This window comes from Coloeus monedula, assembly GCF_965178545.1.
Source record: "Coloeus monedula genome assembly, chromosome: 6".
Lineage (NCBI taxonomy): Eukaryota > Metazoa > Chordata > Aves > Passeriformes > Corvidae > Coloeus > Coloeus monedula.
In genome coordinates this window covers 31,753,155-31,765,781 of record NC_138786.1, presented here as the reverse complement: position 1 = coordinate 31,765,781, position 12,627 = coordinate 31,753,155, and the positions used below count along the sequence as shown (strand labels likewise).

The 12,627-nt window shown below is 35.7% G+C and overlaps 1 protein-coding gene across 2 annotated transcripts in view; it reads left to right on the top strand.

Moving 5' to 3' along the window:
- GPHN (gephyrin) overlaps positions 1-12,627 on the top strand; it is a 281,765-nt gene that overhangs the window by 132,761 nt on the left and 136,377 nt on the right. The gene's annotated exons all lie outside the window — the stretch shown is intronic.

Sequence of the window (12,627 nt, the reverse complement as noted above, 5' to 3'; positions counted from 1 at the left end):
TTAGGAAGACTTCTTACGAAGTTGTCTCCACTTTAGTTGGCTCAGAAAGATAGATATGTTTTATTTTTATATATATATAGTCTTTATCATATAACAAAGTGATAACATATCTTTCTTTATAGCACAAAAGGATTCCAAGGATTTAGGGCCTTAGAAATGATAGGGATTAGAATACAAAGAATTTTTTCAAAAGTGCTGTAGGTTGTTTGAAATTCTGTATATTATTTTGCCTGAGAGATTTCCAACACTGTAGAGGCATGTTTGAACAATCTTAGTACCCGGGCAGGTTTTAGTTTCATTTATACCAGCTGCAGAAACAGTTGGAAGGTGATTTTGAAATCTCTTTAGTATTTTGGATGCTTTCATTGCCACCTGCTTCCAAGTAATTTTGTTGTTAGGATGTATCAAGAAAAAATGAGCATTTTTAAAAAATGTTCCAAAAGATAAATGACCCAAAAGTTTCAGCTTTTAGGGAAAGAAGTCTTTCTGGTATGAATTGTTCTGCATCAGTTTTCTCCTGAGTATAAAAGTTGAAATCTTTGATTGCAGTGGGATCAGCTAATGTTAAGACACCTCTGCAAGCTGCAATGGAAGCAGATGATGGCTCATCAAATTCTATGGTAACGGCTTTTACCCATTATTATGTAATAGCTATAATCCTTTGGGCCTATAAGAGAGATTCTGCATGGGCTGAATTCTGAAAAGGTCTTTCCTTTGAAGAGAATGGCCTTTCAAGTTCAGTAATTCAGTCACTCTTACAAGTTCGGTTCAGTCTTATAAGTGCCAAAAGGTTCTTTCACTACATTTTGTTCTTTCGATGCTTACACTCACTTAGGAATAAGCAATAACCTAATCAGCAAGGCAGCCTGTTACTAGTTCATTCTTTTATTCTTTCATTCTATTGTGCTCTATCTTTATTTTAAAAAACCAAAAAAAACCCCCAAGGGCACATAGGGAAAAAACTTTTTTTCTGTAGTGATCGCAGTTACTCATTTTTCATTGCCATCAACAGCTGTCAACATGTGTTTTGCATTAATAACCATCAATGAATCTCAATTGATTTTTATCCTTTTCTTACCACTTTTGAGAACCATTTTCAGGGTCTCCAGGATTACTCCTACTCAACAGATAATGGAGAAGTGCAGACAATCTAATCAGTTCCAGAAGACTCCAGTCTTCTTTCTTTTGTTGCATATACCTTTCTCTTTGTTGTTTGTGTATCCCTATCACAAGAATGTATCAGAGCAGATGTCCACATCTTCCTTATATTTAGGGAACTAAAGGACATTGCTTCATTTTGAATGAGGGGGCTTCTTTACTGATGCTTTATTATTTTCTGGAAGCTAAATCTAGCATTGATTATTTGACCTGGAAGGTCAGTCACCATCTAAAATTGACTCTATCATAGATCACAGTAAGATCATAGCTTTAGTTGTAAGGCTACATGGCCTGTATGTGCACTGGTTGACTGAAAATGTCTTATGCATTGTAATCAAATGTTAGAGAATTAATATAGGTGATAGATGGTAATCTTAAAATCTCTAAGCTGGTAGGAGGATCCACTACAAATATGTAGAGATGTCAGCTAGGCTGACTTCTTTATTGCACAAGAGGAGCATTTTTAGGATATTCTCTGATTCTAATAAAAGGTACCAGGCAATATCAGAGTGCTGTTCTGGATCCATACACTGATGCTCAGAACAGTGATTTTTTTAGTGAATAGCACCATCATAGTGCACTGTAGAAGCAAGCATGGAGGTGCTAAATCCATCCGTTATGTAATTACTCCATCTGTGGAACTGTTGTGCTTGACGTAAAATAATTGTTACATATCTTCAGGATCTTCAAAATATGCTGGCACATCTTCTTAACAGCAATTTCTCTGCATATTTAAATAGGCAATGGTATTATAATATTATTCGCCAGGGAGTAATCTATCATAACATCAAGAAATTAAAATATGTCTTCTCTAGAGGGCAAGAGTTGGTAGGGAGATATCTTCTGATTTCCATGTGTTTCAAATCAGTGCTTACCTACCAATACCCTTGTTCTGTTGTGCATAAGAAAGAGCAGTGTTTGTGTCACCACAGTCACTTCATTCTGGCTTGAGCAGTATCACTACTTGGAGTTCAGGAGCTTGTGAGAGTCTATTATAGTCATGCTGACTTTTTTTCCCCACACTGATAATTTTAACTAATAGACTCAGGCATTATTGAGACCTCATTTTTCATACAGTGAAGTGTAATAACATATTTGACTATATAAACATGCAGAACATTTTGGGTAGGGAGGAGACCATTGCTACAAAATGGCAATGGTTTCACCTCAGGAGGAACATATTATCTGTTAAGACCTTGTTTCTCAGTACTCTAGAATATTGGAGTTATTGGAAACTCATGAGCCTAGCATCCATCCAGCAGCTGTGTCAGCACTTCATCCACCAGTTTGGTCACATGGAAATGGTATTCATCCTACACTGATTATCAGACTTCCATTTAAAATAGAAGAGTTAAGTTTGGAATATTAATGTGATTCTTCTCAGTCCTACTTGTTTGAGGTAACAATGTTTTTTGATGCACACAGAGGATGGTGACCCCTCATGTAAGTGACTTTGGCTCCATTTCCAGTCCTTTGTAAGATAGATGTGATACTTTGGATCAAATCTCTACTTTTCTTCCAAAAGCTTGGATTTTCGTTTAACCCAGTTTAGTCACCTGCCCTTCCAGTGATTGTTTGTCCAAAAGTAAAACATCTACTGATCTTTAAGAGTATGTTTTGAATACAGGTGTCTGTCAGGGATGACAATATAATACTGAACTGGATGGAGAGAGAGAATAAATGAGATCCTATCCAGGCTCATTTTAGTATATTCTTTAGAATCTGATGAGCTAGACTTCCCTGAAGAAGTTTCTGTGAGGATACAATTGACCTTTGTTATTTCATTCAGGGGGATTATTTAGAGGGCCTAAGGAAGGTGGTTTTTTGCAATGCTGCCTGTGGTTGTGCTAAAATATACTCACTATTTTGGGGTGTCATTCAGATGCCTGGTTTAATAGAGCCATACAGCAATTTTACTTGGATTAGGCTTGTAAAATGGTTCTCCTTTTATGGTGTATTGATTGTAAGTTGCCACAATTGGCAGGCATAAAGAGAAATATTCAGTAAAGACAAAACTGTGGGGTTTTTTGTTTTGTGATTTCACCATGTCCTGATGGGGGATGTAGTCATAAGCATCTAAGTGAGAAACTTCTTTTGTAGTCTGCATAGACATTGCATTTTAGCTCTTCCCTCTCTCTTCTTCAGTTTGTGGTAATCTTAGGACTCTCAAACCAAAACATTAATCTATCTCTGGGGTAGTCAGTTTTTGCTACTATCCAGAGTAATGATAGCCAGTAGCATGAAAGTATAATCTAGACATGCATACTCTATGAGAAAATGATATTGTCTGTATGACATGTTTGTTGCTGCTTTGATCTCAGCTCTCTGAATATTTGTTATGTGTAGTTCCTTTGATTTCTCTCTGTACTTTGGTGAGGGCGCCAGGTTGCTCTCTGTGATTGAGTACACTGATTTTCACACATTTCATAGCTCACATCTTCCTAACTGCTGATCAGGATATATTGAATTGTTCATGATTGATGATAGTTTCCCACTGTTCATGCAGTAGAAAACCACTGTATTACAGTGGTTGCTTCTCCCCTTTTGAGCTCTTAAATTCTTACTTCTGCTTACTCCCTCTGCTTGTGTCTGTGAAAGTGGTACATTTGGAGACAGTTTTCTCAGCCAGCAAGTGAAATATATGCGTCCTTACAGCTGCTATTTTATATACTACCTGTATATGGGCAGAGTATCTGTTCTTCAGTCATCCAGGAGTCCTTCTTGAAATGGTGCTGAAGTTCCAGAGTAGCAAGAAAATTAGTCCTTCATTACTCGTTTCTGGATCTCGTGCTTCTTTGAATTTTGTACTTTACATTTTTGATTTCATAAGGCCTTTATAATTTCTCTTCAAAGGTCCAAGTTTTCTAGATTGTTTCTTTCCTTGTTGCACTGTGGGAATCTCAAAAAGTTTGGCCGACTTCATACAATGATTGTTCAGATGGTTTTCTGTCTCTGAGTGGACTTGAACTTCACATGGCCAAACCAAAATCTGTTAGATCTCTGGACAAACTTAATATCTGTATTGTATGGTATTTAGACATGTGCTGTAAGGTCACCTGGAGTTCTCTCTTTGCTTTCATCCAGCATTGTCTTAGTCTAATAGTATCCAGAGCTGTTTCAGCCTTCAGGGGAGTGATGCTGCAGTTGTTTGTGGGCATCCTCAGGCCTTCTCCTGGATGGGAAAAGGCAAAGGTCACTGATCAGAGTGAGTCATTGTGGGAATGTACATGCAGACTCAAAGAAGAAAGGTTACTCATCAGTAACTGGTGTTCTTTGAGAGGTATAGTCTGCATGTACATTAGTCTCCTATCTGCTTTTCCCCTCTTTCTGAATCTCTTTCAGGTTTGATTGTGCATTTAAGAGGAACTGCAGTGGTGGCGGATGCACTCTGCCCTGTGTGTCAATGCCTCAAGCAGGAAGAGGGGAGGAGTGGGAGTTGCCCCTCCCGGGACACTCCAGGGCAGGCCACAAGCCCACCCACTCTTAGAGTATATGTATGGACTAAGTGTCTCAAAGTACTGCAGCTGTTCATTGGTAGGTAAATTTTCTTTCTTCTCACAGGTAAAGCAGTAGATTTTATTTTTAAAACCAATTACATTCATTGACTCTATGGATGATATGCATGAAAAATACACGGGGGGAAATTTATACCACAAACTGCATTACACTAAGTAGCTCCCTGTCTCTCTAATGGTTTCATCTCTTGTCTTTCCCCCCTCTCCTACCCTTATTTAGATGTTTGAATATTTTCATTCTGTTCAATTTGTCATTTCCATTGAGAGTTACACAAAAAATTGAGATCATACAAGTTGTAACATAATTTAAAATATAAAAGGAAATTATGTCTTACACAATTGTAGCTAAGTGTGCAAACTAACATCTAAGGTTGTATTCACTATTAGAAAATTAGGCTAGAAATGGAACTGGATTCTGTAAGAATCAGTTATATTTTTACTAGTATATTGATCTTTAAAACTGCTCAGTTGCAGGAAAGCAAACATTTGAGTTTAAACATTTTTTCCACAGCTGACTTCCTCGTGTGGTTTTTTTTTCTTTAATCATAGAAGCCTTGTAGTAATTTTTAAATTCACTACACTTCCTGCCAATTTAAAAGGTAGACGTGGGGTATGACCTGTCTTAAACTGGAGATGTACTTGTCCCTGCATGCAAATATGCACATGCAAATTCTGCAAGTGGTTATTTTCAAGTATAGTTTCTAAAAAGTGCAGGTTAGATGAGTTGAAGGGTGTTACAGAAATATGATTCTGAGGTGTTTGTACTGGAAGTTCTCTGAGACCTATCACCTTTGCAAATAATGTGGATGTGCTCTTACCAGTTTCTTAGGGTTGTAGCAGTTAATGTTGCATTGGCAGCTCAAAGAAATTTACAGTTGGTTTTTTGTCACTTTGCCATTTCTGTAAGATTAAGATGTAGTTCATCTGGGCTTAGTTACAGCCTGCAAACTTTGGTGAAACTTCTCATCTGTGGTGCATAAGATACATGTGCTGTAGATATTGGTACACATAGATAAAATACTATAAAGTGCTCTAGTTTTAGAAAGTTACTGACTTTTGTGTAATATCAAGCTGTCTTTGCACATTCTTAGAAGAAAACCCAAAGTAGACAGTTTTCTAAGCAACCTTAGATGAAGACTTAATGTATGCAAAGGGGAAGAAAATGTGGAAAAAACCATCTTGTTGTGCCAAATAATCTGAAGTTTATGGCTCCAAAACCAAGCATTTATTCTTGTGATAACAGGTCTCTGAAGTGCTGTTTTAATTTAAGAATTTAAAAATTTAAAAGATGAAGAGAGAAAGTTTCTGTTTATCAGTGGTTAGTGAATAGTATTGGATTAATTCACTTGGTTTTATGCTTTTTTTCCCCCTTTCACTCCAGTTGCTATTTAACTTGTATTGTTGAAGGAATAATCAAAGAAATATATATTAGATGCTAAGATTCTTACTAGGAAAAGTGATACTGGCAAGGAGGCATTATGTCTTTCTTAAATTTTTGATTGTTTTCAATTCCTAAGAAAAGCAGAATTTTTATCACTCTAATATTTATTTTAGTGAGTAAATATTATATTTTAGAGAGATGCCTTTTATGCATAGCAGAAATGAGAGACATTGAACTGTGGTGCTTTTGCTAATACATTTTTATTAGATAAAAATGAGCACATGCACACATAGGCTCATACTTATGTATATATCTGCCAAATACAGAGTCAACAGTACAGTTCTTTCTAGATGCAGACACATTTGGAAAGTATCTAATTCTGACTCTACGTTCCATCTCTTCCTCCAAGCATCTGAAGAAAACTGTTATGCTAAGTACCCAGTCCTTTCCCATGAGAAACCTTAGCTTGACTCTAGGAAGATACCAGTGGCACCAACATTAGATGGGAACAGATTTTTGTACAGAAGGAAGAGGGTCTTGTGCCTTTGTGTCATGTAGGTGCATGGTTTGTTCTGACCTAGATCTACTTGTAGTTTTTAATGCAATTTATTAAGTCATACAATAAATTCACTATCTTTCTTGATTATACTAAGACTAGTATGTCAAGGTAGGTAGCTTGAAATAAGAATCTTTCCTTTGTTTTTCTGAGAAGAACTCAACAGAGAGCATTTAAAACTCCACTTTTATTTATTTTGTCAAGTCAACCATGTACATGGCCTCTACAGTTTTTACCTCTTTCCATCAAAATAATTAGAAATTCTTTCACCAGTCTCAGCCCTTAAAAATTGGCACTTCCAGTCATGATGGTTTGACCAAACACTTCAATGTTTGCACATCTCTCTGATAGACTTCCCTTACTCGTTTGCATAGATGAACTTTGTTGATGATTGCACTTCAGTGGCTACTTTTTTTTTTCCCCTCTGTTTTAGGGCTAATTATCATGAATAGTAGGTTTTAGAAGACATTAAGTACTTTTTTAAAAAGGTTATGTTAGAGACTGCATAGGTATGTTGAACCTTGAAACATTTGATAGCTGCAATTTACTTTAAATGGAAAATGCCTGTAATTAAATTTCCGTTTAAAAAGTAAGTCATTTATAAAGTACATTTTTATTGCTTTCCTCCTTTAGTTTTGCATTTCAATAAAACAGTTAAATTTTTATGACATCTTTTTATACATTAGCTTAGTATTTAAAAAAAACAACTGCAGCATGACTGATGCTGGAAACTGCAAATTTATCTGTAGAATCTTTGAAAGACTACTTACTATGTTCTGTAAAATCTCAAAATTTGAAAAACTATTTAGACACAGTGAGATACATACTTGCATTTCATCCAAGTCTCTTGACTGCAGTGATTACACTGAACATAATCCTAACATTTCTCTTACTTTCTGCCTTCTGCTGGTGGGGGAAGGAAAAAAGGAATGGAGGAAACAGAAAACATCGAGCATGTTTTCATGGTGTTTTAATGTTTAATTTTCTGAAATTCTTAAATTATTTTGCAATTGATTATTTGGAAAGTTATTGCTCTACACATGAATATCCTCAGGTCTCCACATTTCACATTTTGAACAATAAGTAAAGGATTGTGAGCATAAGAAATAAAACCTTCACAAGAAGTAGGGCAAAAAAATACAAAATTAATTCCAAGATTACATTAACATTTCTAAGACCTTCCCTCCTTTTCAAACGTAGTGTTGAACTCTGCTTTTCCATCCTTGCCTTTCTTTATGGGTATTCATGTTCTTGCATGGTCCTCAGTACATGATTTCCCTTTTTAAATTAATACACAAGCCATGGTCCACTGAATGGAGAAGACTCAAACTCCTGAATAATACAACAATGAGGAACAAATGGGTTCCTTTTGCCTTTCATTCTTCTTTTCTCCTGCTTTGTGTGCTGTGACATGAATTTCTGATTCATTCCGTTCTGTATGCTCTCTCATGTCATAGAATCAGGCTTAATCTTTAGTGAGCTGGGGTTTAGAGTAGTTCAAGCTACATGACTATGTAAGGTTGTTATGAGATCTTAATGTGCCAATTCCTATATTCCTGAAACTCAGTGGTTGAAATTACATCCAATTTTCATAGCGAATCTGTGACTATGAAGACTTTCTCTTTTTTGATCCGTTTTTCCATATTGTCATTCATTATAGTTTCTTTATTTTGATGACGTTAAATCATCATACATAAAAATATCTGGTACACGCTTTTAGCTTGAGCCCAAAAGGTGTGAAATAAAAGTAAACTGGTATTTATTATGGTTTTATGTTTATATATGACTTTTTTTATTTAACTTGGATTGCTAAGGAAAGTTATCATTATACTTTTAAGAACATATTGTTCTGTTTCTCCTTGCACTTAAAAATGTATTTTCCTAGAGTAAACAGGATTTACCTGTAAATACAGAATTACATAATTTTACGAAGCTTTTCTTTTTGAGATCTGTTCTGGAGAACACAGATTTCTGCATCTCTGAACACTATCAGTAGTTTGTCCTGGAAGCCACTGTAATCTTTTAAGTCACATGAATCTGTTTTGAGAATACTTCTGGATAGTTTGCATGTCTGTAAACCATCTTATACTCAGTTACCTCCACTTCAAAGTCCAATATAAATAAATAAATATTGTTTCATAATTAAATTTCATATTTAACATTTATATTTGTTCGGCAGTTTAAATTAAATTTTTATGTATTTTACTTAATGTGTGATTAGTGATGTATATAAGGTGAAATAACTTCACGATTGCACTGTGCTGGAAAGATCTAGCATGTGCCATAATGCCAAGTATCTTTATTGACTATAGAATTAAGAATTGTAGAACTAGTTTCAATACTGAATATAGAATGAAGGAACTCTGTATGGATTCACTATGAAAACCTGCCCTGTTTATATTGTTTTTAGCATTTCCCTGTTCTTTCTGGTTGTTTTAAACTATAACAGTGTACATGTCATGTTCTAGTGGCTAAGGTATATGAAAATATGTATGTGTATTGAGAATTACTTTTGCAATATCTGTATTGTTAAGTAAAATATGTATTGATAAGAAAAAGGTATACATGTTAATCTAAGTGTTAAGCACCAGAATACTGACTTGAAGGAATGTATTCTAGTAATTTTGGAAACGTAAACACGTGGGAGTGTTATCACACTCTCATAGCAGTGATGGCAAAAATAGGACAATAAAAAAAATGCAAGACATATACCATCGACTGTGGCATCATAGAAAAGGAAAAGTCATCAGGACTTCAGCTCTTCTGTGTAGGCACTTAGTCTGATCCACAACGACCATCTTTTTGTTCTTCGTAGTAGTTCTGCAGTTAAGGGTCACAATCTCAATATCTATGTGGAAAATCACCATACAGTAGTGGTAAGAGGACTGGAGGAGACTTGCAACCTGTCTCAAGCTTAAAGTTCTGGCTAAGATAAGTAATCCACAAACCTCAGTTATCTCCAAAGGTCAGGGCACTGTTCTTTTTGTTCCAGGAAGGAATCCCTATTTGTTTTTCTGGTTCACTTAGAGATTAAAGGATGGTACATTAATGGAGGTGCAAAACAGCCCACTTTCCTATCCACTGTCACTGTGTATTCTGTGATCAGGTTTCCTATGTATCATGATGGGGCATTATCCCACAGAAATAATTAGTAAGGAAGAGTTACTAGAAATACAGCAACACTTTATGATAATCATGAAGACTTGCTTGAAAACCCTACCAAATAAAAGCATGATGTATTTTCTCTCTCTTGAACCCTCTAGGTCAAGGCAGGGTGGTGTGGGGAAGAGCCTGAGTCCTAGAATTAATTTTAAATACAGAAGGGAATGACCAAAATTTTGTGGCTTGCTCATTGCAGCTTAGACTAATGGCAGTTTTCATTTTGGACACAGAGACGCTTAAGTTACGTCCACAGAGGGAAGTATGTCTGTGAGTGTTCAAGCCATTCACTGACTGAAATGCCAGGTAGCACTACCTTAGGTGTGGTGCCACAAAAATGCATCTGCACAGCTTTTGGATTTAGTGTATCTTAATGTGGTGGTGCCTTTATGAATTTGCAAGCATGTACCTGCCATAACCAGAGGGTGTCTGCACTGTGCCACATACTGTCTACATTTCTTCCGTGAGGTAATGATCTTTATCAGTCTTTAAATCAGTAAATTTACATGTAGAAAACTAAGCACTCCGAGAAAAAATGGGGCAAGGTATTTCTGCACTGGTGAAATTAACACTGGTCATGAGAAAATTCAAACAGATCATAAAGCTTTTGATGAGTAGTGTTATAATTGAAGTATTTTCAAAATTGGGCAGTGCATAGGAAGTCCAGTGAGAAGTTCCAGGCTGCAGCAGAGCGGGAGCTGACAGAAGCACGAGCTCTTTGGAGCAAGAGATGGAAGTAGTTTGTTTGTTATACCTAAGAATTTCTTACTCAGGTAAATGAAAGAAATTCAAATGTATTTAAAAGAGGAAATACGAAGAATTAGGTAAAGAGGACAGAGCACTAGATGTAATCTAAAGCTTAAGGAGACGACTGGGCTGACATTTTATTTCTGTGCAGCAGAAAGACATAATGAATGCAGTTATTCTAGGACTTCGGTGAAATCTGAAAAGGTTGCGTCCTTTTGAAATAAAATTATTTGAGGAGGAGCTGTCTACTGTAATGACTTAATTTCTTCTTGTCTATCCTGACACTGGAAAATAACTGATAAAGCCTAATTTAGGACACTAATTGTTAAAAATATTAAGCTATTTATTGGTTGGGGGTTTTTTTCCCTGGCGTTCTGTAGCTTTGTTGTGGCTTTTTAAAATTTGGTGGTCATTTTACAGTACTGTTTTCACAGCCAGCTACTGTATTTTGTATCCATCAGCATCATTCCATTGGCTTGAATGAAATAACAGTGCTTTACATAATCTGTTGACCTAGTCATTTTCTCTTGAAAGCTTATCATCAGTGAAACAATAGAAGAGGAGAAATATGCATAAAAATTATTAAATGAAATTTTCTTTGGTTGAAATGTTACCATAATAATTTTGCTAGTATAGCATCAGTAAAGCCAAGTATCAGGTTGCTTGCCTAGGGAAGTCTTCATTTGCAGTTCCCTGCAAAAAAGCCAGTACAGAATCTACCTCGTCTGAGTCCATAATTTGTTCACAACTGATCAGTGTGGGGCTTCCTTTTTTAAATACTTAAAACATCAATGAGAGTATTTTGTGGGACACAGTTTTGTGGGTTAGAGAGAAAATAAATAAGCTGAATATAAGCCTCAGGTATTTTTCCATAGTTTTAAAACATCTAAGTGATAAATTTGCACTTCTAAAATACAGTGAAACCCAAACTTACTGCCTCATAGTTAAAGGTCTTCTTCCTGAAAGCCTTAAAGTTTCTTTACTATAACTAGAACTTCATGGAGTATTCTGCCTAGGAGTCTGCCTAGGTGCACTGATGGAGTAGCAGGAATAGGCACTTAATTATTGCTCAGTTTATTTGAAGAGTTAGGATACTGATTTCTTTAGCCTTTTGTAGGATGTCACTTGACTCTTTCCCCCCTTATTAACGGGAGTATTACTGAACTGTATCAAAATGAGAACAGCAGAAGGATCTATTTTCTTGTTAAAAGGAGTTTGGCAGCTTTTACTTTATCTAAAGATAGATTCTGCTTTTAAAAACCAACCCAAACCCCCAAAATCTATCCCTCCTGCTTTATGTAGGAAGTTTTTTTCCTGACTATATTAATTCTTCAAATGAATGCAATTATTAAGGTCTAACTTTGCCAAACACTGAACTTCTCTGAAGTGTTCACTGAAATTTGTACCTGTTTAAGTCATGACAAATACATTTCTAGATGATAGAGAAGATGCCACCTGTTTGAAATAAATTTCCCAATGCATAACTATGTTATTGAAGCAAACAATTTTAAGACCTAAAAACCTTTTTACTACCATAATTCACATTTTTTCAAAATATATCTCAAAAGCCAGGCTTAGTAGTTCTTTTATGTATGGGTTTGAAGCATTATCCTTGTTCCTTGCTCGAGCTTCTTTGAAATGTTCATATAACAAAGTTCTGGTATGTTCACTTACAGCCCAGTTAATTAGAGAGTTATTCTGCAAAGGGGTAGAGTAAAAAGATGAATGTGATTTTAATAAAGGCAAAAGAGAGAATGCCAAAGAGAAAGTGGAAGGAATGAGTAAAGAAAAGAGAAATAAAGACAGAACCTTTGGCTTGGCCACTTCTTCAAGTAATCCTTGGATGTATTTGCATGGTGGGGCTTGCAGTCAGACACAGGTTTATTCTAGATGCAATTTTTAAGTGTCTGTATATGATCCTTCTATTAAATGGAAGTTGCATAGCAGTACTAAGCCTGCAGAAAATACAGCTGAGGATTAATCTAAATTGGCTGTACTTTTTAAAATGTTCCAGACAGTTTTATTTTAAGCTTTTAAAATCAGTGTATTTCTCAGAGCTAATTTTGTGATAAATAATAAGCTTTAAGCCAACAATCTCCAAAACTATTCCT